The sequence below is a fragment of the Neofelis nebulosa genome, chromosome 11 (genome assembly GCF_028018385.1).
Source record: "Neofelis nebulosa isolate mNeoNeb1 chromosome 11, mNeoNeb1.pri, whole genome shotgun sequence".
NCBI classification, from domain to species: domain Eukaryota; kingdom Metazoa; phylum Chordata; class Mammalia; order Carnivora; family Felidae; genus Neofelis; species Neofelis nebulosa.
In genome coordinates, this window is record NC_080792.1 from 90,934,905 (window position 1) to 90,962,564 (window position 27,660).

The 27,660-nt window shown below is 49.9% G+C and overlaps 1 protein-coding gene and 1 long non-coding RNA gene across 2 annotated transcripts in view; one reads left to right on the forward strand and one right to left on the reverse strand.

Moving 5' to 3' along the window:
- The window catches only part of TMEM132B (transmembrane protein 132B), a 371,909-nt gene that overhangs the window by 281,377 nt on the left and 62,872 nt on the right, over positions 1-27,660 (forward strand). The window lies entirely within an intron of this gene.
- Positions 7,715-8,442, reverse strand: LOC131489489 (uncharacterized). Its single transcript, XR_009250595.1, has 2 exons — positions 7,975-8,442; positions 7,715-7,809 (listed from the first exon to the last, which is right to left on the reverse strand). It is a non-coding gene; the product is annotated as an uncharacterized LOC131489489 (long non-coding RNA).

Genomic DNA, 27,660 nt, shown 5'->3' on the forward strand with positions numbered 1-27,660 from the left:
TTTGCTCAAGAGTACAGGCTATTGGGTGAACCTTTCTAGACTGAAATTTGAACTGTTAGCTTTGTTATCGTGGGTACGTCACGTCTGTGAAACTGTTTCCTCGTCTGTGAAATGGTATTTCCTGCCTTATAGAGTTTTGGGAGGATTCAGTGAAATCCTGCAGGGACGGTGTTAGCACGTTGGCCTGGCACGTTGTAAGCACTCTGTAATATTTAGTCATCCGTATTTTCATCATGGCCATTATGCGCTCTGGCCACATGCAGTCCTATCTGTCAAACTTTGCGGGAAGGCCAAACAGAGGTTCGGTCTCAGGGCAGGTGGTGGGTTCTCCTCCTGGAGGAAAGCAAGAGTTTGATTTCATGAGTCAGATATGGCCATGGTGCAGAGATGGGACCTGGGACTCAGCTGTGACAGGGAGGAGAGGAGGGAAGACTGCTGGGTGGGCAGTCAGTGGGGACTGTACCCAGTCTCACAGCCCCTTCTGAGGGGGACTGTTACCCTGCAAGGCAACCCCAGGCTTATGATTTAGAACTTTGCTACTACAGTTGCGTGACCCTGGGTAGCATTGGACACTGTGGGCACCTTTTGGGTGATGAGCCAATCACTACTTCATGGAGGTAAATTTTCAGCTTTGGGGGATGCCTGATAGAACTGACAGACCCCAGCCATAGAAGCCAGGGCAGGCCCCAGTGCAGTGATCCAGGCAGGAGGGCTCGCAAAAGAACAGTGGCAGTGGTGATGTACCCATCCATCCCCCTTTCCATCCATCCATATATCCATCTGTCCATCCGTCCATCCATCCATCCATCCATCCATCCATCCATCCATCCATCCATCTATCCATCCGCCCATCCATCCATCCATCCATCCATCCATCCATCCATCCATCCATCCACCCACCCAGCCACCTATCCATCTAGCCAACCAGCCAGCCAGCCAGCCAGCCAGCCAGCCATCCCTTTTCCCATCCATCCACCCATCTTTCCATCCATCTGTCCATCTGTCCTTTTCATCCATCCATCCATCTGTCCATCTGTCCATCCATCCTTTTGCCCATCTATTTGTCCATCTGCCCATCCATCCCTCCATTTGTCCTTCTGTCCATCTGTCCTTCCTTCCATCCATCCATCCATCCATCCATCCATCCATCCATCCATCCATCTGGTCAATCGCTATACAACAGACATTTATTTAGGGTACACTGTGTTCTGTATTCATTATGTTTTGGTACCCGGAAAGGGGGAGCATGGAATTGATGGAAATTTTGGAGTTGGAAACCATTTGTGACTTGATATTTCCATTTCTAGCAGAACAGCACAGATGGTCAAAACTTTCAAAAATCCCATCTTAAAAAGGGCAGTCTAAAAAGAAGAGTGTCATAACCCAGGGTAATAATGATGTTTTCTGCATCATCTTTAAAATCTACAACTTAAAAATAGTCTTTTTGCTGTCCCCTCCGTGCCTGGGAAATGCTAACTCAGTGCCTGTTTCTTTGCTTTATGAAAGCACAGGTTTTCTGTCTGTCTTCCTCCGCTCAGTCTTTTCTTCCCTCCCCTTCACTTCTCTCCGGCATTCCGTCCAATTACTGAGCTTTGAGCTTAGAGATTTATTTCCAGGGGTAGCTTGGCGTGCAGGGCTGGAGTCCACTCTTCAGCCACAATTCTTAAAACTAAAAAATGAGCTCTGCGCAGGCAGATGAAAACACATTATCTTTCAACAAGGTTGGCATAAAACAGTGAACACGATTGGTGAGTTTCTAGGCAACTGGGTACATTATTCCGCATGGGAAAAAAAAGCAACAGATCATCAGATTCCTTTTCAGCTGTATTGGCCCGAGACTTTACGAGACCGGGGCTCAAATACTTCTTTCCTTCTTGTGTGTTCTAGCCAGTGGTGACAAACAGAGCCCCAGCTCTCGTGGTGCTCACCTTCCGGGACAGCAGGGTGCTGAGCCCGTTCCGTCATTTCGGGTGGTGACAAACTTCTGATGGTAGTGGAACAGAGAGGCTGGGCAGAGTCAGAGGCCTCAGGAAGATCAGGAAAACATCTTTCCAAGGGCCTGGTGTTTGCCCCGAGAGGGAGCAGTGGGCATCGTGCAGCAGAATGAGGCTTGGCGTGTTTCAGGACCTCGGAGAAGGGGGTGGGGGAAGAGCTGGGGAGGAAGGCAGGGCCGCTCCTGTGGGCCTTTCTGGAACAGCTAACATTGCACGGGCCTCCTGGTGCCCAGGCCCTGTTCTTGGCATCTGTGCTCCTCTCCTGTAACTCCTATGGCAAATTACCACAAACTTAGGGCCTTTAAACAACACAAATTCATCTTACGATTCCCGAAGTTGGAAATTCCGTACTGGGTCTACGGGACAAAAATCAAAGCATCAGCAGGACTGTGTTCCTTCTGGAGGCACATGGGGAAGATCCGATCTTTGCCCGTTTCCAGTTTCTAGAGGCCACCACATTCCTTGCCTCAGGGCCCCACGTCACTCTGAGGTCCGTTTCTATCACCGCATCTCCTTGGACTCTGACCCTCCCACGTCCCTCTTTCACTTCCAAGGACGCTGCGGTGACACTGGGCCATCGGGGTAACCTAGGACAACCTCCCCATCTCAGGATCCTTCACTGGATCACGTCTGAAACCCCTTTATGCTCCATATTCCCAGGTTCTGGGGCCCGAGCAGGGTCACATTTGGGGTTATCTGTTCATATCTCCACCCACCCCGCGAGGCTGTGAGGTCCTGGAGCCCAGAGGCCAGCGTGGTTGTTCGTCAGCTCTGTCGCCCAGCACGCAGCCCACCATCGGATGGCAGATGGCACCTGGTCAGCTTTGGTCAGAGGGCGCACTCCACGGCCTAACTCGGTGTTACTTCGCTGCTGGTTTTTGCAACATAAACCAGACCGTGTTGCCCTTTCTCACTCATCCCACTTTTAAAAGCATCCAGTGACGTCCCATTGCACACAGAGGAGGATCCAGGGCTCATAACCTGGGGTCTGCAGCAGGTGCCTGTTGTTAGGATTCAGGGGTCCATGACATTGGAGGGGGAAAGAAACACACACATTCATACACGTGCGCACACACGCACACACACAGATGTAGACACGTGTGCACACACGTGCGTAAACATACATGTAGACAAGTGTGCACACATACACATGTAGGCAATGAGCGCACATATACACGCGCACACACACAGATGTAGACACGTCTGTGCACATGCATATGCGCATGTACACACGTGTGCACACACATGCACATGTACATGCATGTAGACACGTGTGCATATGAACACGTGTGCAGCACATGTAGACACGTGCACACACATGTGCTCAAACCCTTGTAGACACGTGTGCACACATACACACATGCACACACGCATGTAGGCACACATGCACGTGCACACGCGGATGTAGACACGTGTGTGCACACACATATGTGCACACACATGCATGTATGCACACACACACCCAGGAACACTCAAGTGCTGGTCTCTGCCCTCCGGGAGACCTGGGGGGTGAGGCGGGGGTACGCACAGACGGGCTCAGTACAGTGTGCTGAGTGCAGGGATGTGCCCCCGCTCAGTGTCTGCGCTGCAGCCCCACCCCCCTGCTCCCCACCCCCCCAGGCCCCCTCTTGGGTGGCTGCCTCATCTTCTGCCTCTGCCCTCGACGCCGTGCAACCTACTGTCCATGTACACACAGAGCTCTCTGCTTACACACTTTAGACCCTGCAAACTCCTGTCCAGAGCCCTCCGGCGGCTGCTCAGAACTCGTGCAGTGTGATTCTCCCTCCTCACTGGGGTATCCAAAGCGCAGCCCCCGCTCAGACCTCACCTCGCTCACTCCAAAGCCTTCTCTACCCCAGGACCTTTGCCTGGGCTCCTCTTCCAACTGGAATCCTTTTCCTTCAGCCCTTGACCTGTCACGCATTCATTCAGATGTCGGCTCAGATGCAGGGAAATTCTCTCTGAGAAGATGATGGTGGCTTTTTTTGTTTTTTGGGTTTTTTTTGTCTTCTGTAAATAGACCCCCATCTCAGTCCCTCCAAACATTGGGAGTAGAGTGGGGGAGGGTGGGATGCCTTTGAATGTAGGAAGAGGGGGGCAGAGAGAGAGGGGTTCCCCAGGCTGGAATGAGGATCCGTGGTCTCCAGAGTAGGGAGCACCCACTGTCTGCTCCCTGCCTGTTCCTCTGGGGCCGCAAGGAAGCCTGGAAAGGTGGGGCCCTGGGCACGGAGGTCCCAGCCTTTGCCTCTGTCCAGGATCCGTGCCTAGCTTGGATTTGGACCAGGAGTGTATCAGCGACAGTCACAACAGACGTGGAGCTGGGGACACTTCTTTTTTTCAGCGGTAACCCAGACCAGCAGCAGTTTCAAAACGATTTGAGTGGATGGCAAACTCAGATCCCCGAGGAACACACCGGTAAGCAGACTCAGAGCTGTGTTCAAATCCCGGCTCTGACTCTTAGCAGCCACATGACGCTGGGCGAGTGACTCACCTGCCCTGACTCAGTCCCCTCATGGGCGCAATCGGCCCAGAACTGTGGTGAAGTCACGTGTGGCAACTGTCCGGGATAGAGCCTGGCATGAGACCGCCCGTCAACAGCAGGAGTTTAGAACAGTGGTGCACGGTGTAGGGAACACAGGGGATTTCTGGCACGGGGCTGTTTCGACGTCGTTGGATGGGACGAGGCACAGGTGTGATGTCTAGAGAGGCGTCATCACGGTGGAGGCCTTCAGAGCAGAGAGGGACCACAGACGCGCTCCCAGTCTAGCTTGGGGCTGGGGGGCCGGGGGACTCCGTTTCTGAGAACCCCGTTTTCCTTTGCCCTTCTCCTCCTTCATGCTCGGGGACGCTGGCTCTTGCTCCCACGGGAGGGAGGGCACAGGCCACCTCCCTCCCCAGGCCAAGCCATGGAACTGCTCTTGTCTGATCTGTTGGCTCGGGCTACCGGGCCCCTCCCTTGCTGTAAGCGTGCGTGGGCCAGTGGCTGTGGCTTACTCCACTTGCCACGTTGAAGCCTCTTTATTTTCTTGGGCTGATCGTGTCTGATGGCACGCCAGAAGCAACGGGTGGGGAGACTTAAATCTCGTGAAGCCCTTGTGTCCTGTCGTGGAAGGAAGGAATCTGTCTCCCTCCCTGGTGTCAGTATCTGTCCCTTGCCTATCTGCACTGTAGATGGCTGGGCTTCGGAGGGGCGACCCACGTCCTCAGAGCCCCCAGCCCTGAGCCGGCTCTGAGCACGGTCGCATTGGCCCGCAGGAAGGTCCAGCAGGCATCCGTGGCCCCTCGGGGGGTCTGTCATGGCTTTGGGAGGTCTTAAGTGGGAGGGCAGTTCAGAAGGTTGTGAAGGCTTGTGAGTGAGTCTTTTTCTCGTCCTTTGTCTTTGGTTTCAAACTTAAAACATAAGATCTAATAGTGCTTGACTGCATCCTCCCGAAACATTCCAGGTCAGGCGTAAGTGTGACCACCCCATTCCAACCCCCCTCCCCCGAGTTCACTAAGGCTTATCATTTTCTGTTTCTCATCCGGAACCGGGGCTGCGTTCAGACCCACGTATGCAGCTGCAGAAAATACGCAGTGTTGTTTCGTGCGTGGCTGTGTTTTAAAACAAAGGGTGTTGTGCTCCGTATCACATTCTTCACAGCCAACAATATGTCTTGGAGGCTTTTGCATGCCCGTGCGAATGGAGTCGCCTCATCCATTTTTTAAAACTGCTCTGTAGTATTCTGTGGTGGGCTATTCCATAGTTCATTTCCCTACTGATGAATACTTACATGGTTTCCATTTCTCCCCCCCCCCCCCCCCACTCTTCTTTTTGTTACTGTGGTGCATCCTACAAAACTCCATCTGGTTTGGGGGTGGGAAGTGGGTTTATATCATGTGCCAAATGGTCGTATGCCCGAACACTGCCGTGTTGAGGCAGGAGTGAGGGCGGCGATCAGTCAGTAGTCCGTCTTGGGTGCTTCTTTTCCTGGGGCCATAACTAATCACCGCCAACCAGATGGTAACTACTTTCTTAGTTCTGGAGGCCAGACCTCCGAAAGTAAGATGTCAGCAGGGCCACGCTCCCTCTGAAGGCTCCAGGGTTCTGGATCCTTCGTTACCTGTGGCTGCAGGCATCCCTGAGCTTGTGGCCACATCACGCCCACTCCCTGCCTCTGCACCACAGGGCTGGCTGTGTGTGCCTCTCTGTGTCCTCTCCTTATGAGGACCCCAGTCATTGGATTCAGGGCCCACCCTCATCCAGTACGGCTTCGTGTTAACTCATTACATCTGCAAAGACCCTCCTTCCAAACAAGGTCACCTTCTGAGATTCCAGTGGGCATGAATTGCCCGGGGACACTAACCCATCGCAGGTGCAGGAAGAGTGAGTAGCTACATATATACCCCGGATTTGCCAACGTACCTGTATCTGGATGCCATTGGGCGCAGACCCGTCCCACCCCGTCTACACCTCTAGCCAGAGCGGACGTCTGGATGGTGGCTTACAGGGCTGGGAGATCTTTGGTCACTGAGCCAGTGTGTTGAGTCCTGTTGACCGGACTCCCTTTACCAGAACAAGGATGAGACTGAAAAGCCTTTCTGTCGACTCCTGACCTCACAAGTCCATCCAGGAGGCCCCCTGGGCCTCTCCTCCTTCCCCCAAAACAAATTTGTTAGCATCCTTACCCGTTGGTGACAGCACGTTTGGCAGTCGCTATCTGGAATAAACCTACTGCCGTTCTTTTAGGTTCTTGTATATACAAGAAAGAGCAAGATGTTCTGCAAGTAGCTGTTACCTTGGTTATATACACACGGTTTCACTTGATTGATCCGACGCAGTCACCGCTGAAAGGAGCAATTTTAAATTGTCAAGGAGAATGTGTGTCCAGTGGGTACACTTTCCAAATGACCAGAAATAACCATCTTTGTCGGATGAGATTAAAGCCACGCGCTTTGTAAGTGCCGCTGTATGAACACTTCTAATGTGCCAGACACAGGTCACCTGTCCGCGGCTCGCATGTTTCCAGGGCGTGATGCCAGGGAGCGCATTCAGTAAGCCTGTCGCCCCAGTGGCCCCATCATTGGATTGAGATGTTATGTCATTTCCTAACTTGCATTAAAAACAAATAACAATATAGGGGGCGCCCAGGTGGCTCAGTCGGTTGAGCGTCTGACTCCGGCTCAGGTCATGATCTCACAGTTCATGTGAGGCCCGCGTTGGGTTCGAGCCCCGCGTTGGGCTCTGTGCTGACTGCTGGGAGCCTGGAACCCGCTTCGGATTCTGCGTCTCTCTGTCCCTCCTCTGCTCACGCTCTCTGTCTCTCTCTCAAAATAGATAAATAAAAAAAATAATAACATCAAAAGGATTGCTCTTGGAGAGTGAACCGGAGTCAGCTAAGTGGAAAAGGAGAAGGGAAAAAACCCATTAAGACGTTTAGTTCGGTTGACCTACGTCTTTTTGGCAAACCTTTGCTGCTGGATAATTTCTGAAGGTGAACAGGAAAGATAGACCCAGTAAGCAAGTCCAGGAAAAAACTGGTGACTGTCCGTCAGAGGAATAACGAGTTCTGGGCTCTTTGGTTGCCACAGGACACGTTTTTAAGGCTCTGTCAGTACCATTAATATTTATAACCTATCTCACGAAGACCTCTCCGCCGAGCGGAACATCCATCAACGACTTCTTCTCGGGAATTGTTCTGTTTTGTTGGGTGATGAGCCCCGAATGACAAAATTGAGAGCAATTATGTGAAGGGTTTTATTTGCTTCTGTTTTACACACACCCCTTAAAGGTGGTAAAATCGTCAGGAGGCTGTATTCGGAGAACATAGTTTTCTTTCTGGAAAGAAAAGTCTCCTTTACTGTCCACGTGTGAACTGGGCTGTTTGAGTGACGGATATGCAAGTCCCTGGGAGCGCGGGCCTTGCAGGTGCCTCCACCAGGACTGGGGTTCCCTGCTTGGAAATGACACACCAGAGGCCTCACCCGCGAGGACTCCGCCCACCTGCGTGCTGGTCAGCGAAGGGACAGCGTCATGTCTGCAGCCAGGGAGACGGGGAGACGTGCGCACCTACGCAAAGTCGGGCTGTCTCAGTTCAGACCTGCCTCACCCCTTCCTTAAGCTTTGTGATCTTCAACACAGCCCACCTTCGTGAACCTCCGTCATCTCATCTGCAAAAGGACAATATAATTCCCCCTAGGATAGCCTCATCCAGGCTGTGGGCGGCAATGATATATGTCCGGGGTTTGTCCCATGACATGGGCCCAGTGAACGTTAACCGCCGCTTCTCTTCAGCATACCAGTGCCCTTAAAGGGGGGACCCTTAAGAGTAGTGGTGACTTTGAAAGTACTCTGTAACCAGGGGGCCAGGGTCACTGACCAGTTGGATTAGATGCGGCTGTAAAGAATCCTTAGGCCCCTGCCCTCCCCGCGCACCCCAGAGGGAAACGCGCAGGAAATGTGGCAATGCACTCCCCCCTCCTTTTTTTTTTTTTTTTTTTTTTTTTTTTTTTGCATAGCTTGGCGCGGAGCCCTGCACACCTCTCCCCAAAGGGCCTTGATTTCACAACCGGCAAGACGGCGATTCTGATTGGCTCCAGCGGCTCCTGCCCAAACCGACCGTCCCCGGGGCGCCCACTAGATGGCGCGCGCAGACCAGCTTGTGGCCACACCTGCCCCGCGCTCCCCTCCCCCTGGAAGGTCCCTGCACACCTGCCCCTGCGCAGTCTTCTTCCCACCTACCTACCTACCTACCTGCCTCCTCAAGCCCTTGCCCCACCCCCCGTCCCCCGGGGGCCAAGTGGGAGCCAGGAAGGCGCCCCCCGCAGCCCCACCCCGAGCTCAGCGCGACCCCTGCCGTGGGGCACCTGTCAGCCCGGAAAGGTGTGGCCTCCCTCCGCCAGCCCCACCCCCGCCCTGCCGCTGGATGGAGGCCCTGCTCCATGGTTGTCGGGGAAAAGGACGCATGCTCGCTGTAAACATTCCAAAGGCCTCCAGGAAACCTCAGAATCCCGGCAGCCCCGGCAGGGCCTTCGCTGACATTCTAGACGCGTCACTCCACATCTAAGTCCACGACCCTGCACAGAGATGGCCGGACGAGTGGACGGCAGGCGACCTCGTGCTTTCTAACAATGACGTCATCCTCCGTGCGCCGCTACTTTCTCAAGTGCTAAGTTTCCCGTTTTGCTTAGACTTAACAGAAGGCAGTGAATCCAATGTGAAATGTCTGAGCTTCAAAAACCAATCACTACAAGATACGCTGATCGTTGAAACACCTCGCTGTGGCCCGGCGGAAAGTTCCAGGCGAAACGAGTCACTGACTGGAGCTCCACCTTATGTCTATTATTATACTGTTTCATTTATTTATATGTTTGTATTTACTTATTTACTTATTTTATTTATTTGTGTTGTCAGATTATTGGGACATAAGTGACAAATAAAAATTGTGGGCATTGATGGTATACAGGGTGATGTTCTGAGGTACACATACATCGTGGAACGATTACCACAATCAAGCTAGTTAGTAGCAGGGACCTCACGTAGTCACCATTTTCTGCGTACGTGCGTGCGTGTGGCGAGACCACCTAGGATGTACCCCCTTAGCAACTTTCAAGTATACAACACAGTATCGCTAACTGAAGTCCGTCCTGCCCACTAGATCCCCAGCATTCACCCATCTTATTCATAACTGAGACTTTGTGCCCTTGACCCACATCTCCCCGTTTCCTGCAGCCCCCACCCCCTGGCAAACATCATTGTGTGTTTCTACGCATTCAGCTCTTTTAGATTCCACGCAAAAATGAGATCAGTGTTTGTCTTTCTGGGTCTGGCTTATTTCACGTCGCATGATGTCCTCCAGGTTCATCCATGTTGCTCCGAATGGCCGGGCTTCCTTCTTTTTAAAAGATGACTAGTGTTCGTCTATCTATTCCTATATATCACATTTTATTTGTCGGCTCATCCATTGACCGTTTAGGTTGTTTCCCTACCTTAGCGGTTGTGAATAACGCTGCTGTGAACGTGGGTGTGCACATACCTCTCTGACACAGGACAGCGTCTGAGCTGTCCAATGTGGCGGCCATTGGTCACATGTGGTTATTTAAATTAACATTAACTGACATTAAATACCATTAAGATTCAGTTCCTCAGTTGCACTAGCCGCGTTTCAAGTGCCAGAAAGCCACGTGGAGCTGGTGGTGACCTTATTAGCACAGATAAAGAATTTTCTGTCACTGAAGACAGTGCTGGTATTAACTGACTCCCTTCTTTGACAGATGCGTGAACGGTACCCTTGGACTCCTTCCCACTTTCCTCTGCTTAGATATTTATTAGTTTTACATATATTTTTGTGCTTAAATTTGTCACATTTGCAGAAGCTGACGCCTCACTCCAATGCTAATCCATTCTTCACATCCTCCTTTAAGTACCCCCCTTACTTCATCACAGTTCCAGAAAGGATGGGTCTGATCTTTGATCACCAAAGTCCCCTTTTTGTTGAGGGCTTTCCACTTTTTATTCCTTTAGTCTCAGTTTAATGAGGTCCCGGGGGGAGAAATGAGATAAACCAAGTGGTCAGCCGCTGTGTTGGACCAGAAGTCCTGAAATGCTTGGTGAACTGGGGAGTGCCGTTCAGATTTTGGGGACAGGTGGCCAGTCCTTCCTTCCACACACCCGATGGAGGGCCCGTGTGCTGGACTCCACGGTGGGAGCCGGGACGGGTGAGGGAGACTCAGTTCTTGGCATCGATGAAGGCAGCAGTGACCTTCCATCCAAGGGGGAGAATTCTCCTGCTTTGGGGGGAAGGTTCTTTCATGGAGGAGGAAGTATTCCGTCCCACGTCAAAGACCAAGCGAAGCCACTGACACCCTTGGGTGGAGCTACCCTTACCTTCATTTATTTATTGAGACCCAGCTGGAGAAGCTGCTGGTTCTCTTCTGAGACCAGGAGCCGGGCCTTTGGAGCAGCCCCAGGGAAGGGGTGCTGTGGCCTCGGGGGGAGGTCTGCCACCTCTCCCCCTTCCCCCCTTTCCCTCCTGGCCTTCCCTGTAGAGATAGCTGCAGTAGTGAGTGATGCCTTGGCCACGTGGTTGGGTTTCAGCCTGTTAAATAATCATCTTTTTATCTGAAAGGAAGACCCTGGCATCAGGGGATAAGGCGTTAAGTGACGGAACCCAGAGAGGAGAAGTCCGAATAACAAAAACATCAAACAGAATCTCGAAGAGATATCGGCACTCCTTGTTCAGCTTAGCATTGTTCATAGGAGTCAAGGTTGGAAACAACCTCAACGTCGCCCCATGGGTGAATGGGCGTCGAAAATGCGCGTGTCTATACAGTGGAATAGTCTCCCACCTTGAGAAAGAAAGAAAACCCTGCCGTGGGCACCACTGTGGGTGAACCTGGAGGGCATGATGCTCCGTGAAATAAGCCAGATACGGAAGGCTAAATACCGCGTGATTCCGTGTGTATGCGGAGCCCGGCAGGGTCACCCTCATCGAGGCGGAGAGGAGGGTGGTGGTTGCCAGGGTGGCGGAGGGGAGAGTGGCGAGGTGCTGTTCCGCAGACATAAAGTTTCAGTTGCACAGGTGGAAATAGCTTTAGAGATGTGCTGCACAACATCGTGCCCACAGTTAACATCATGGTATCGTACACGGAAGAACTTGTTAAGAGGGGAGATCTCAAACCAAGAGATCTTATGACCAAACACGAAGAAACTGTGGGAGGAAACTTCTCGAAATGAAGGATACGTTCATTACCTTGGTTGTGATGATGGTTTTATGGGTGCCTGTGTATGTTCAGACCCACCAACTTGTATACGTTAAATAGGGACGGGTTTTTTGTATATCAGTTATACTTAAATAAAGCTGTTTTAAAAACAAAAGAAAACACACACAAAAAAACCCCACCTAGAACCAATAGAATACCTCATTGATAAACCCACCTTTCCAAATGAATGAAATGATCAAATAGGCCCGTAAACCAGGTAGGGAATTGATAAATCAGGAGAAGGTGGGAGGGAAGCTCAACCCAGAAGCCATGAGCCAAGGGGGAATTAGAGACGTTTCACCACAGCTGGTGAAAAGCCCTGCGGTGGGGTCAGAAACGGGGGCTCCTTGCTCAGCTAGGTGACCCCACAGCTGCGGGACTCTGTGCAAACAGGGAACCTGGTTTCAGTGTTCTTGCCTGCAAAAAAGAGACAAGGATACTGGTTTTACAGGTCTTCTAAGATTACACAAAGAGATTTTAAAATGTAAGCAAATGCTTTGGAATTTCAACAGGGTGCTCTAGAAATGTAGGTATTGTGTGGAATCAGCATCTGGGCATAAATAAAACGCTGTCCCTGTGCTCTTAGCATTTTGTGCTTTTCAGCCTCTCAGAGACAAGCGTGGACGGCCGCGTGCAATCCTGGGGAGTTGGCAGACATCATCCCCTTACGCACCGGGGATGTCTGGATTTGGGGGGAGGCTGTGTGACCACTGTCCCCCAGCTGCCTCTCTGACAGCCATCCAGCCCCCTCTGTCTCTGTCTCCCTGGGCTTCCTGCACATGTCAGGGCTTCTTAGAAAGGAACTTTCCATTTGGAAGTGTGCCCTCCTTGGGTCTCTGTATCCCTTCCCTACCCAGAGACCCTATGTGTGTGTGAAGGAAGTACCTGTTCATTTATGCATTCAGATATTAATGGAAAGTCTGTTATACCCCAGGCAGGTGCAGGGTATTCAGTGATGCAAGTCGTGGACACGGCTTCTGGCCTCAGGCACAGACAGTCTTGTCGGGGGGGGGCGGTGGCGGGAGGCGGGGAACAGACCAAGCAAATGCAAAGAAACAAAGAGGTAAACAAAACCCACGTTGAGTGCTGTGAACAACATGATGAGGTGCTGTGGTCGAGAGCAAGGGAGGACTGGCTTACAGGAACTGTTCAGCCATGGCCCTCAGGGAGGGGATTTACGACCCATTCCATAAACATTGGGACCGTTTGACATCAAAACCCAGGCATCATGCACATCTATATATAAAACTGAAAGTTTAATAAAAATGATATTTGCGGGGCGCCTGGGTGGCGCAGTCGGTTAAGCGTCCGACTTCAGCCAGGTCACGATCTCGCGGTCCGTGAGTTCGAGCCCCGCGTCGGGCTCTGGGCTGACGGCTCGGAGCCTGGAGCCTGTTTCCAATTCTGTGTCTCCCTCTCTCTCTGCCCCTCCCCCGTTCATGCTCTGTCTCTCTCTGTCCCAAAAATAAATAAAAAAAAAACGTTGAAAAAAAAAATTAAAAAAAAAAAAATGATATTTGCCCTTACTATGCGTGATGTGCTGTGACGTTTGTCTCTTCTGTTCTATTTTATTTTATCGTGTTAGGATAGGTAGGGTTATGCTGCTTTAGAAATCATGTCTCGGGGCACCTGGGTGGCTCAGTCGGTTAAGCGGCCGACTTCCGTTCAGGTCATGATCTCACGGTCCGTGAGTTCGAGCCCCGCGTTGGGCTCTGTGCTGATAGCTCGGAGCCTGGAGCCTGCTTCTGTTTCTGTGTCTCTCTCTCTCTCTCTCTCTCTCTCTCGGCCCCCCCCCCCCCCATTCATTCCTTGCCTCTCTCTGCCTTTCAAAAATAAATAAATGTTAAAAAAAAAGAAATCATGTCTCATCTCTCAGGGGCTTAAAATAACACAGATTTATTTTTTGCTTGTGCCAGGCAGCTCATAGATTGTTTGGGCCAGGGTTTGGCAAACTGTAGCACACAGATCAGACCTAGCCAGTGGCTTGTTTCTGCAGAGCACAGAAGCTAAGAATGTGTTATGTTCTAAGAGTGAAAGAAAAATGAAGAAGCGTATGTGACAGAAAACATATGTATCCTGCAAAGCGTTTCCAGAAAAAGCTTTCTGACCTCTGGTCTAGTGGCTTGGCATGATCCTTATTCTGGGAACTCATTTTGGGGACTTGGCCAGTCTCTTGGCCCCGGCCAGTTACTGTAGCAGCAAGAGAAATAATTGGAGAGTCTTGTCCTGGCAATTAATTGCTCTGGTTCGACGGTGTCACATGCCAGTTGCTGTCACAACTCTATGCTCGTGACAGTGACAAGGCTCTGTCCAACCCCTGGGGCTCCAGGAAATGCCATCTTGTTAGGTGTCAGATAAGGGCACCCATCTGGAAATATTTGGCTGTTGACGATTCCTCCTAATAGCTATGAAGGGATGACCACTCGCCATTTTGTTAATTTCAAAAACACTTGTAGACCACCGCTCTGTTCTGTGACTCTGTTGAGTTCCAGTATTTTAGTTTCCACACAGAAGTGAGATCACACAGTATCTGTTGTTCTGTGTCTGGCTTATTTCATTTAGCATCATGCCCTCAGGGTTCTCCTGTGTGGTTGCAAATGGCGGAACTTCCTTCTTTTTGAAGGCTGAATATCCCTTTGTGTTTGTGGGTATATGTGTGTGTGTGTGTGTGTGTATGTGTGTGTAGGTATATGTGGGTGTATATGTGTGTGTGTGTGTGTGTGTGTATAATATGTATAATTTATAAATGTTTATATATGCGCGATATATATATATATATATATATATATATAATATCACACATACACGTGATTACATATACATATATATCACATTTCATTATCCATCCATCCAGAGATGGATATTCAGGTTGTTTCCGTATCTTCACTACTGTAATGTGAGATTTAGTTCTGGAGATCTAACGTATGGCACGATGACCGTAGTTAACAATGACAGTTGACTGTATTGTACGCTTGAAGTGTGCTGACAAGGTGGATCTTAAGTGTTATCCCCTCCCCCCCCCCCACACACACACAACGGTGAATCTGTGCGATTGTGTTCATCGTGCCACATTGTGTACATATCTAAACACACCACGTGTACGCCTTAAATAACACCGTTTGTATTTGTCAGTTACGCTGCAATAAAACAACGCCTGTTGGGGTCCACTAAGTTGATTTCCTGACCCACTAACAGTGGGTCACCCCGAGCGTGATGTGGAGCGTGGCACAAGACGAGGTCAGAGGACGCGTTTGGATTTTCTGTGAACTGCAGGAAGTCACGGGAGAGCTTCAGCAGGGGATCTGATCTGATTCATGTTTTAGAAATAACCCGGAAGTCTGGCTGCTGTGTGGGCAATGGGGAGCCCCCAGCTGGTTCCTTGTGCTGCCCTGAGAGAAAATAGTTTGGGGGTTCTGATCGATTTCAAGTCAGTTTTTTTTAATGTTTATTCATTTTTTGAGAAAGAGAGAGCAAGCAGGGGAGGGGCAGAGAGAGAGAGACACAGAATCCAAATCGGGCTCCAGGCTCCGAGCTGTCAGCACAGAGCCTGACGCGGGGCCCGAACCCACGAACTGTGAGATCATGACCCGAGCTGAAGTCGGACGCTTAACTGACCGAGCCACCCAGGTGCCCCCCACTCCCTCCAATCACCTTCACTACGAATTTGGAAGAAAGTAACTGTTATTGCCGTCAGACACCCTCTTTACAGTTGCCTACAGGCTACAGGAAATGGTTAGCCCTGAGGAAGTTTCTAAGAATAAATGATTGGCTCCGTTTGCAAATGTCACTATCAGCACTTGTGAGCATTGTTGATCATCCTGGGGCGAAATTATGCTCGTGGGGATGACAAGCAGTGAGCTGGAACAGCTACCAGGCGTTTATCAGGTGGATCTCCCGGATTCTAGAAGGCTGAGATTCCCCGGTGAGTCTGCCTCCCGGCTCTGGGGGACCCACTCACCCTCTGAGGGCTCAGGAAGCATCTCCCTTTCAGACACTGCTGTGGAACCAGGGGGAGGTTGACTTCTCCACAGTGGAGGCAGGGCACACTGTCTTCCTTCTGCTGGATGGAGGTGTGAAGGCGGGAACCAGCTGGCAGTCCCTTCCTTGACAACGAATTTCAACGCTCTCTGCTCCGTGGGGACACAGCACAACGCTTTTTAGAGTCTCTCATGCGCAGAGGAAACAGATATGATGGAAAGGCTTCAGCACCAGCCTGGGAGACAAATTTTATTTTCTAGTTCATTCCTATTTTGCTGTGTGATGTGAAACACGTTACTGGGCTCCTCTGTTTTCATTTCCTTCCCCCCCCCCCCCCCCACCTCCCCGAACATTCAGACTCTGGGAAAATCAACCGTTGCAACCACTTAGCAAACCTTTTCAGACGGGTTAGTGGATCATTGAGCCCGGATGGAGAATGCCCAGAACAGGGGGAGCAAAAGAACACCATAAATAGTGTTGTGGGGTCTGAAGGGAAATCCTAGGTACAGATGCTCTCCAACCTTCGAGAGCTTTTAACAAGCCCCGTGCCCGTTGTCAGTTGATCGCACCTCCGCCCTTCTCTCCCTGCTTTGTCATCTTGGAGTTGGACCCTGCAAACACCTGTCCTTTGTCAGCCGCCGTGATGTGGGGGTTTTCCAGTGGGGTCCGCCAGAGGGACAGGGCAGGGCACTCCTCTTCTCAGTGAATGAAAGAATAATAATTTTCTATCAGCTTGTTAGAAAGCAACACGTACCTAAAAGTAATAACACCATCGTTTTGGAACTCTGGAGAATTTAGATCGACTGCAGGTTCTGACTCCAGCCTTAGCATCTTGAGGGGACTGGTTTAAAATGCGGAGTCTTTTTTTTTTTTTAATTTTTTTTACATTTATTTATTTATTTTTGAGAGACAGAGAGAGACAGAGCACAAGCGGGGGATGGGCAGAGAGAGAGGGAGACACAGACTCCGAAGCAGGCTCCAGGCTCTGAGCTGTCAGCACAGAGGCCGACGCGGGGCCCGAACCCACGAACAGTGAGATCATGACCTGAGCTGAAGTCGGATGCTCAACGACTGAGCCACCCAGGCTTCCCCCCCTCTTTGTTTTTGATGTGGATTCTTAGGCCTCACACCGTGATGCCGAGCTACTCTGATTTAACTTAGCATTAAATGGCCTTTTGGTACACATTTGTAATGCACAATTCTTCCAACAGCCCTTTTAAGTACCTTGGCCTCATTTTATTGCTTTGTGTCTTGGAGAAAGGTCTGGCAGGTAGACTGGAGGTCGGGTGGGGGCAGAAAGCAAGCCCTGATGATATTTCCTTCTCACTCATCTGCTTTTCTAGCATAAAGTGAAACCTCTCCTGTTTCCTCCGTACAAGTGATGAGGAAATTGAGTCAGGCAAACAATTTCATTTTTCAAATATTTTTTTTCCCATTGTAGAAAATTTGTTAAACACAGACGTTTATAAAGAAGAAACTAAAACGAATCTTTCCTTCCACTGCCTGGAGACACATTTTGACACTTCTGTTTCCAGCTTCCTTGCTCCGCATCTATCTTGATTTTAACAAGATGATGATCATATTTTTACTTTTGCTTTTTTCATTTTACCGTTGGATTGGTTTGCTCCTGGTGCATAATAAAAGCATCCCAGAATTCAGTGGCTCGAAACGACTGTCATTTGCGACCACTCATGCAGTGGCCGGGCAGCCGGGGCGGCTGGGCCAGGGGCCTTCATCCCGGGCGGGCGGCTGGGGTGCTCGGGGCCAGAGGGCATCCTGGCGTGTCCTTTTCACAGCCGTGGCGGGATCACAAAAGGGCAAGCAGAAATGCGTGCCATGCCTGACGGCCCGGGCTGACAGCAGGAATTGCCCCAAGAGGACAAAGGCTTTCTTTTTTTGTCTCTTGCCCCAGCCTCCTACGTGCAAAGAAGAAATCATCTCTCAATTTCTCTTGAACTCCTCTCTGTAATAGCTCCCATCACTGTGCATTATATGGGAACACTCCAGCCCGTTTAAGACACTCTCCGATAACACAATCTGGGTAATTTCCTTCGCAGATGAAGACGAGGAGAAAATTATGATTACATTATTAGGTCATGTGATTGTATTCGATGCCTTGCGCCAGCTCCTGATGCAAATGTGGGAGAGTTTCAGCTTCCCACATGAAGGGAGAAGGATATGGCTTGTGTTCTTTCCCGGGGTTCACGCAGGCGATGGTCGGGGGGCAGCCTGGAGGTCCCTGCTCTCCCCTGGGTGGTGGCTGGATTTCTTCTCGGCGGAGCCAGAGAGGGCGGGCCTCTGCTCTGAGGTTTGGGGAGGACAGAGGAGGCCACACGGTGCTTTGTTGTGCCGTTAACGACTTGGTCTTACACCATGTTTGAGAGCCATATTCTAGACAAAACCAGAGGGTTCTTGTGTGAGGTAATCAGTCACGTTGAAGGAGGATCAAAACCCACACACCCCCAGGCCCCCTCCTCACTCTCCCACATGGAGCCCCCTCCCTTTTCTTAAAATGCCACTGTTTGCTTTCTCTGTAAGATTCCTCGTGTCTGGTTTTTGGACCACGGCTTAACTTCACAATGTGTGTAAACTTGTAGATCACTAGTTTCAGTGTTTTCGTTGTATTATTTTCTTAATTTAATTTTAGAGTTTTATTTGAGGGGCGCCTAGGTGGCTCAGTCAGTTGGGCGTCCGACTTCGGCTCAGGTCACGATCTCGTGGTCCGTGGGTTCGAGCCCCGCATCAGGCTCTGTGCTGACAGCTCAGAGCCTGGAGCCTGCTTCGGATTCTGTGTCTCCCTCTCTCTCTGACCCACCCCTGCTTGCACTCTGTCCTCACTCTCTCAAAAATCAACTTAAAAAAAATTTTTTTTAAAAAAATAAAATAAAATTTGAAATCCCTTTCTTTAGTTTTAGATTCTGGAATGTATTTGTTGATAAAGCCACTCTGGTTACTGTATAGGGGATGACGGGCACATGATATTCTAGGCCAGCTGCAGGGGAAGATCCAGGCTCGGGTCCTACCAAGTAGCCACCCAACTTAAACGTGCCTGACTGCACTCAAGACTACTGCGTAAGGCTGTACAGGTTGTGCACTGCACACGGGCATGCCCAAGGCAGTATCATTCACACCTTAGACATGTAGGTTCAGGGACTTAGTAGGACAGTCATATAGCAGATGGCAGTGAAGTGCCTTATTCTAACCCATTATGATGTATGGGTATATTATGATAACTTTCTGGGGGAAGAAGGAGGCACTGTTTTCTTTCTCTTTCTTTTTTTTTTTTTTTTGTAATGTTTATTTATTTTTGAGAGAGAGAGAGAGAGCGAGAGCGAGAGAGAGAGAGAGAGAGAGAGAGAGCATGAGCAGGGAAGAAGCAGAGAGAGAGGGAGACACAGAATGTGAAGCAGGCTCCAGGCTCTGAACTGTCAGCACAGAGCCCGACGCGGGGCTCAAACTCAACGAACTGCGAGATCATGACCTGAGCCACCCAGGCGCCCCAAGAGGCACTGTTTTCCAATTTGCACAGGGCTCACTGTGGACTAATGATAGCTTTGCTGCGTGAACATTTTCAGGGAACATATCATTTTCTGCAGTATTCCGAAGCAGTACTTCATCCAACGATATTCCACGAGTACTTAATGAGCACTGACCGGATGCCGGACCCACAGCTAGGCCCGGGGGACAGCGAGGGGAATAAGGAGCTACGTCCATACAGGGAAGACCAGCGTGAGACGGCCAAGGACACACGTGGTTGTGCGGTCACTGCTGTGGCAAGCGCTCTGACGGGCAAGCAGAGGAGTCATGAAAACCTACAGCGCAGGCGTGAGCTGGTCTGCTGCGGGCTCCCGGAGGCTCTGATGCTCGACGAGGGCCGTGGTGGCCGGGAAGTCGAGGTCTGTAGGAGGAGAGAGAGCCGTGAAGGCCGAGGGCTTCCCAGGGTGCAACACACAGATCCCCTTGTGTGTGATGAGTTTACACAGGGCACAAAACTGTGTTAAGTAAAATTGATTTACATAGGAAATTACTTCCTTTTAGTTCTCTTTCAACCTTTTTGATTAGGTCAACAACAGAGTCTCATTTGGATTCTACGGTCTTTTTAAACAATTCTCCAATATTTGCTAATTTCCATTTTTAATAGAGAAATAGTGGGCCTTTTGCCAAAGCCTCGGACAGGCGGCGGTCTGCAAATGGAATTTAATAATCCTGCTTTGTTTCAATTACAAGCAGCCTTGGCTTTGCACAACAGCGTGGGGCCACAGCCACGACTGTGTGCTGAAACGAGGCAGAACCCAGATTGAAAATCTAAATAATCGATGGGGAACGTTGTGGACTTTAAATAAACTCCTTTTGGGGTCGCCTGGGTGGCTCCGACGGTTGAGGGTCCGACTTCGGCTCAGGTCACGATCTCGCGGTCTGTGGGTTCGAGCCCCATGTCAGGCTCTGTGCTGACAGCTCGGAGACTGGAGCCGGCTTCGGATTCTGTGTCTCCCTCTCTCTCTGCCCCTTCCCCGCTCATGCTCTGTCTTTCTGTGTCTCAAAAACATAAAAGATAAACATTAAAATAAATAAATAAATAAATAAATACATAAACTCCTTTTGTGAACTTTTAAATAAAGTTTTGTGGGTTCCTATTGTTCATAAATGTAGAGGGAAATAAAAAAAAACCTTGTAAAATCAATATTTAGTACATTGTAACTTGAGCATTAGCAACATTGAGAGCCGAAGGGTTTTATTGTTTTATTTCTTCCGGGGGAAACTTACCAGCAGTCGTGTGAACAGTGTTTACTTTCTTGTTGTGTAACTTTCTAGACCGCCATACTCTGTACATGTGGAGTCCGTTCCCAACGTTTCATTTTCTGTTCCTTCAGTGCGGGGCCGGTTTCTCCAAGAATTGCTTTCCCCGTGAAGTTGTTTGGCTGGGTCAGTTCCTCTGGGACACCTCTGCCCTCCCTGTCATGACCACGTTCCCCCCCCCCACCCCCCACCCCCGTATGGCGACCAGCTTCCCCGATGAAGCCCCCGCGGCTGCACCTCAAGGCTCTCCTGACCCACGGCAGGTAGTGTCCCCCGTCGGCTGGTTCCGCCATAGCTCCATCTACACTTTTCATTTCTTTGCGGCATTTTCAGCTCTGTTGGCCAGTTCCCTCTGTGGATGATCTGTTTTTGCCAGGTGGTTTTATCCCTGGGGGACAAAGGGAGACATGATGACACGCTTTGCTGACTATGAACTGAATAATAGAGGCACCGTTATCCGCCACCAACAGACTGGGAAGTAATTGATGTGACTGGTCCCTCAGCATGAGATACATCTGTTTATTTGTGCACTAACTTGTGGGCTGAAGAGCCAGCCGGGAGTCCGTACGTGACGCACTTACAGATAACACGGTACACCTTGGTTGTTGTAACCTGTTGTAGGGAGATTGGTATTTCTTAAACAGTGGGGACCGAAATCTGTGCATAGTGGGGCCTTGCTAAGAGAGGACTGCCTGTATATTTAGTTTTAAGGTTCTTTCTATTTGTGGCCAGTGACACAGACCCTTTCCATTTATGTTACGGAAAGCTTCTCTCTTAAAAATATGTATTTAGTTAAGTCAAATCCTACAAAGTGTGGATCGATTCAAAGAAGTATCCGTGATGGCCACAATTTGGGGAGAACTATGCACGAAAGACCAGGGTGGGGAAATGTTGCTTGGGCACCAGCTGCTGACCGCAGGAGGGGTTGTGTTCCCGAAGGTCGTATCTGCTTGTGAACGACAGATGGCTTTCTCTACGTTCTCCCCAAAGTATCAGTGCAGGGCTGTCCTGCTCACGTCTAGCACTGGTCCCCAGTATCCCTTCCTCCAAGTTGCATCAACTCAGAACAGAGCTACATGGGGACACGTGGGAGTATTCTATGTATATTTCTTTGTAATATCACCACGTATCTCTAAGTCAATATATGTAGACTAAAAGCATTTTTCCTTCTTAATAGCCATATGATATATCGTAGTAATCAACCCTCTTTTGATATTTAGACGGTTTGTTTCCCTTTTTTGTTTCTTTCTCTCTTCCTTTCATTTTTGTACTACAAAAAGTAAGGCAATGAATAAACTTTATAGAGATCGGTTCGTACAGTTGATAAAACCGTATTGTGTAATTGAAATTTGCTAAGAGATTAGAATTCAAATGTTTCCAACAAAAAAGCCCCCCAAACCCTGAATATATAATTAACTTGTTGGGGTGAAACCTACCACAATGTATATGCATATCAAATCATCACTTTTTACACTTTAAATGCCTTACAGTTTTTTTCAATTAAATCTGCACAGTGCTGGAGCGCCTGGGTGGCTCAGTCGGTTGAGCGTCCGACTTCAGCTCAGGTCATGATCTCGCAGTCCGTGAATTCGAGCCCCGCGTCGGGCTCTAGGCTGATGGCTCGGAGCCTGGAGCCTGCTTCCGATTCTGTGTCTCCCTCTCTCTCTGCCCCTCCCCCATTCATGCTCTGTCTCTCTCTGTCTCAAAAATAAATAAACATAAAAAAAAATTAAAAAAAAAATCTGCACAGTGCTGAAAAAAGAAAGAGAAAGATACTAAAAAACACAGAATGGCTGTATTAACATCAGAATGACATGTTAATAACAGGTCAAAGGATATTACCAGCGATTATGAAGTACAATTTATCATGATAAAGGAGTCAGTTCATCAAGAAAAGGGAACAGTCTTAAATCTGTAAGCACTCAATAACAAAGCTTCAAAATACAAGAAGCAAAAATTTACATAACTGAAAGAAATAAATATAAATTGACAATTGTAGTTGGATGTTTAAACTCTTCTCCCTCAGTAACTGATAGAACAAGTCAGCAGAAATTTGGTAAGTTGGATCTTTGAGAAAATAAGTCATTTATTCAAGTCCACTCAGTGAGTGGGAGATCTAGGATTCTGGGTCAAGAATGACTCCAAAGTGTTCTCCGTACTACACTGAAGGTATAGTGTCTGAAAACAAAGTACATCAAATCCTTATTTATTAATTTTTTTAATGTTTATTTTTGAGAGAGAGAGAGAGAGAGAGAGAGAGAGAGAGAGAGGGAGACAGACCGCAAGTGGGGGAGGGGCAGAGAGAGACGGAGACAGAATCCAAAGCAGCCTCCAGGCTCTGAACTGTCAGCACAGAGCCCAACACAGGGCCTGAACTCACTAACCATGAGATCATGACCTGAGCTGAAGTCGGATGCTTAATCAAGACTGAGCCCCCCAAGTGCCCACATCCAATCCTTATTGAAATAAGTAATAACATAAATGTCCCAGTGAAAATACCTCCTTCAAGATAGAAGGCATAGATTCCTGCCCAGGGAAGATTTCATAACCAGCTTTGAGACCTGGGCAGGCCAGGTGCCCTCTCTGAGCCTCTGTTTCCCCCTCTGTGTGATGGTAATGGGTGTACTTTCCCTGATGACCTCCCAGGGGTGTTGAGAATCTCTTGGTGTTTTATGCGAGTAAAGTCACAATTACTTTCAAGGGTGGGAGGAGAGTGTCAGATGTGATGAGGAGAGATTGGTTGGGGCTCGTTGTGCACGTTGGTGTGGTGGCCCCAGGACTCTGCTGTGCACAGGAACGTTAGTTTGGTCTGTAATTGGGACTGGTGATTCCTCTCTAAATTAGGCAGTAACTAGATTTGGCTCAGTACTCACTAGGAATGTGTCCGAGTCTGCCGGAAGATCAAATGAGAGACAGGAGCCCGTGTGATAGGCTCCATTTGTGAGCAGCCACTGAAAATGACCTGGGGCTAGCCAGTCCTCACCGGGGATCCCAGCCCTCTCAGCTTCTTAACCACTATGTGAGGAAGTCGGTCCCAAAGCAGAAGTAGGTGGAGAGGGTCAGCTCTGAGCCTGGGTCTGAGTCACGGGAGGCCCTGATTTGCAAGTTACAGAAAGCCCAATCTGATTGGATCAGCTGGAAGCACCTGCCCAGCCCTCCGACCAATCACGGGTCAGAGGGATGCCAGATGCTGATTGGCTGTAGGCCTGGTTGCCAGGATGCATTTCTGGAGCTGGGGGTGGGGTCTGAGCTCCCCAGCGTTTGTGGGGGTCAGGGGTCAAGTTCCCCAGCGGGGAGAGAGAATCAGAGCGGACTTGGGGCTAGTGCTTATCTGACCACCGGAGTCTGGGCGTGGCCAGCGTCCCCCCTTCTGAAATAATAAGTCACTCCGTTTGCTCTCTATTTGGGGTTTGGATGACCCTTCAAAACTAATCTCCAAATCCACCATGACATATAAATGTAGAAACTAGATTAACTCTGGGCATCGGAGCACATTAAGCTATCTAAATTACTGGGTTCAGTGACTCTCTTTGCTTCGGTCATGCTTCACCTGCCTTCCCGGTATCGAAAACAACTCCTTAACAGAAGTATCAAACGAAGGCACAGAATTTTTTTTTTTTCTTTGCTAGTAACAGGATTAGTTCAAATCAAATATCCAGAACTGCTTATGTGCCCTGCCCCCCTCACCCTCAAAAGGAGTTGAGAGGAGGATGTGTCCGGTAGGCAGCAAGCCTGAAGCAAATGGTAAGTAGCGTCATTTTCCTTCTCCTGAGAGGCCGGCAGAGTAGAGCCATCACGCGCCCCGTCATCCCGGCTGCTTGGCCAGCCCCTGCTCATGCACGGCCTGACCGGGGTCCTGTTCAGCCGCTGCCTCCGACCTTCAGTCTGCGGAGACCTGTGTCCTAGCCAGTGGCATCACTGGAGAGGAGACAGGAACTTTTTGAGGACAGCGTTGTTTTCTGGCCGTTTCATCGGTCTCAAGTTGGCTTCATCAGTTCTTTGACAGAAAAAGGGAAACGTTATGGTCGTCCTGAGTGTACAGATGACAGGATAGGATGATTTCTATTTCTGTTTCTCTTAGGTGAGGAGGTCCTGGCAGTAAGCAATCGCTTATTTTGCAAGTTGAGCTTGTTACGAAAACGGAAAAAACCATCCCACTGGTTTCTCCAGAGTCATGAGGGAGGGATTTGTTTGTTAAAGAATAGAAACGTTGAACTTTTCTCTCGATGCAGGTGAGAGCCAGAGTTTTTGTTTTTGTTTTGTTTTTGTTTTTGTTTCTTTTCTGGTGACATGGGCCAAGGCTGGTCCCTTTGCGTTTACTTTCTACAATCCTAGAAAACAAGGCCTGTAGTGGGTTGAATAGTGTCCCCAAAATGTCTCAGATTCTAACCCCTGGTATCTGTGAATGCGACCTTGTTTGCAAATAAGTCCTTAGTAGATGTAATTGAGTTAAGGTTCTTAAGAAGAAATCATGCTGGGTTTATGGTGGTCCCTAAGGCCAGCAACTAATGTCCTTGTGACAAAAAAGGAGAGGGAGATGTAACACACACAGACACAGCGGGGGTGGGGGGGGCCAGGGGTGGGACGGACGCACAGAGGAGGAGGCCATGTGACGATGGAGGCAGAGACTGGCGCGATGTGGCCACAAGCCAAGGGATGCCTGGAGCCCCCAAACCGGAAGAGGGGAGGAAGGATCCTCCTCTGGAGCCTCTGGAAGGAGTGTGGCCCCACGGACACCTTGATTCCAGATGTCTCACCACCGGATCAGTGAGAGGATAAACTTCTGCTCTTTGTGGTCATTGGTGGCGGCTCTAGAAAACCAGTAAGTCGACTACGTGCTTGAAGATGCAGGTGAAGAGAGAAGGCACTTGGGGTTGGTCCAGCACAGCCGGGGAGACACGAAGAGATTTGCAGCCGGCGACTGCGTTGATCTGAACCCTGACGCGCCATTCACAGGTGCTGGGGCCGCACTGCACGGTGACTTTGAATTATAATACTACTAAGCTGCTAAGTGATACATTAATCTTAATACCGAGGTATATTGAGGAAAACATGGAAACGATTTATCGCCAGATTGGAAGGATGGCTTCTAGCGTGACGTCACATGTGTCCTCCGTGTGGGAAAAGTAGACACGGGGGGGAGGAGGGGAGGGCGGGGGACGTGGTCTTCACAGAGTTGGGCGCCTGACTGCCTTCTTCCAGCCGCTCCTAACACAGAAATTCTAAAAAGCTTTCGGGGAGGAAAGTGTAGTTTGGGGTCAGGTTTGCCGGCGAGGACATGCCTTTTCCTTTGCGGACAGACTTTATGAAAGTTTCCTGATTGGAAAGCTCTTCTGAACTGAATATCGGTTCTTGAGGGAGATAGGATAGGCTCAGGATTGAAGGCCCTGCGAGACCTTCCCGAATTGTGTCTTTCCAAGGAGGGGACTTCCTGCTGTGCCCTCCCCCCAGGTCGCCTGCCCTTAATACCACGCTGTGTAGACTATGTGAGTTGTGGTACACGCCGGGCCTGTTGGTATTTACTCACTTGTTCAAACACCCGAATGACTCCAGCTTGAGTGGTGTTTGGAGAGTCATGCTAGAATCTGAGCCTTCCGTAGCGTATCTGAGAAGCAGCGTGTGAACTGTGGTGCCATGTGCTAAAAGGAAGCGTTTTTTTAAGTTTATTGATTTATTCAGAATAAAGTTTATTTTGAGAGAGAGACAGAGAGCGTGCATGTGCCAGCAACTGGAGGGGGGGCAGAGAGAGAGAATCCCAAGCAGGCTCCACACTGTGCAGAGCCCGATGCTGGGCTCGATCCCACGACCCTGGGGTCGTGAGCTGCGCTGAAATCAAGAGTCGGACGCTCAACCGACTGAGCCGCCCAGGCGCCCCTGAAAGAAGGCATCTGTAAAGCACTATAGGGACATAATTGAGGAAGTGATTAATTCCGACTGGGAGGAGATGTCATCTGGGAGGGTTTCACACAGGAGACCACACTTTACTAGCATCTTGAAGGATGAGTGGAGGTTTTCCATGAAGCCAATGTGGGAGCAGTGAGGCTGGTAAGTGACCTTTGTCGAGCACCTACGATGGGCCGGGCAGTGATCCCCGTGCTTCAAAGGCATCACCTGAATTGAGACCCATGACTACCTTACGAGGCAGAGGTGGAGTTACTGGCCGTCTCTGACAGGTGAGGAACCCGAATCGTGGAAGGAAGGAAGGAAGGGAGGAAGGAAGGAAGGAAGGAAGGAAGGAAGGAAGGAAGGAAGGAAGGAAAGGAGGGAGGGAGGAAGTTGAGTTTCCATGACTTTCCCGAGTGACCCAGGTGTGATTGGGACCAGGGGGTCTGGCTCCAAGCCTGGCCCTGCACCCATGCACACTGCTGCCCCGCCCCCACCCCCGGCTTCTCCAGGCAGCAGGTGCATCGGGAGGAAGGGCACACACTTGCAGCCCGTGACCAGTTAAGGAAAGCGTATGCGTTTCCTCTCCCCCGGGCGATGTGCGACACCAGTCCTGGGCCGCGAGGAAATGACCAAACGCTTCTGAGCTTCAGTTTCTTCTCCAAGTGGGATCGGTGGCGCATCTGACGTTGGTAATGGACCCACCTGTGTCCCTCTGTCCTTCCTGTGCATTGCTTCCCTCTCGTCCCCTCTTCTTCTGAACCAATAGTTCTTGAACGGAAGACACGAGCGACGCGGTAATGAACAACCAGCAAGTGAGATCTAATTTTGTGTCATGTTTACTGAGGTGTCACTGACGTGCCGTGATGCTCACCTGTTTGCAGTTTGTTGAGATTCGTGGAGAGTTACACAACCATCACCCCACCGCAGCCACAGACGGAATATTTCCATCATCCCCCAAACTCCTTCTAGCCTCTGCCTGCCAGTCCTTACCCCACCCCACCCCAGCCTCTGACAACCACCATCTAATTTTTGTCACTAGCATTCTCCCTTGAAAAGAATTTCAAAAGTGGGGTCCCATAGCATGTACTCGGGCTAGTTTCCCTTGCCTAATTGCTTTTGGGTTCATCCACATTCCTGCATGTATCAGTGATTTATTGCTGACTGATATCGCATCGTGTGGGTGTGCCATACTTTGTTTATTCATTCACCAGCGGACGTGGGGATTCTTTCCAGCTTGGGGCTGGCAGGAGTAAAAATTCTGCATCCC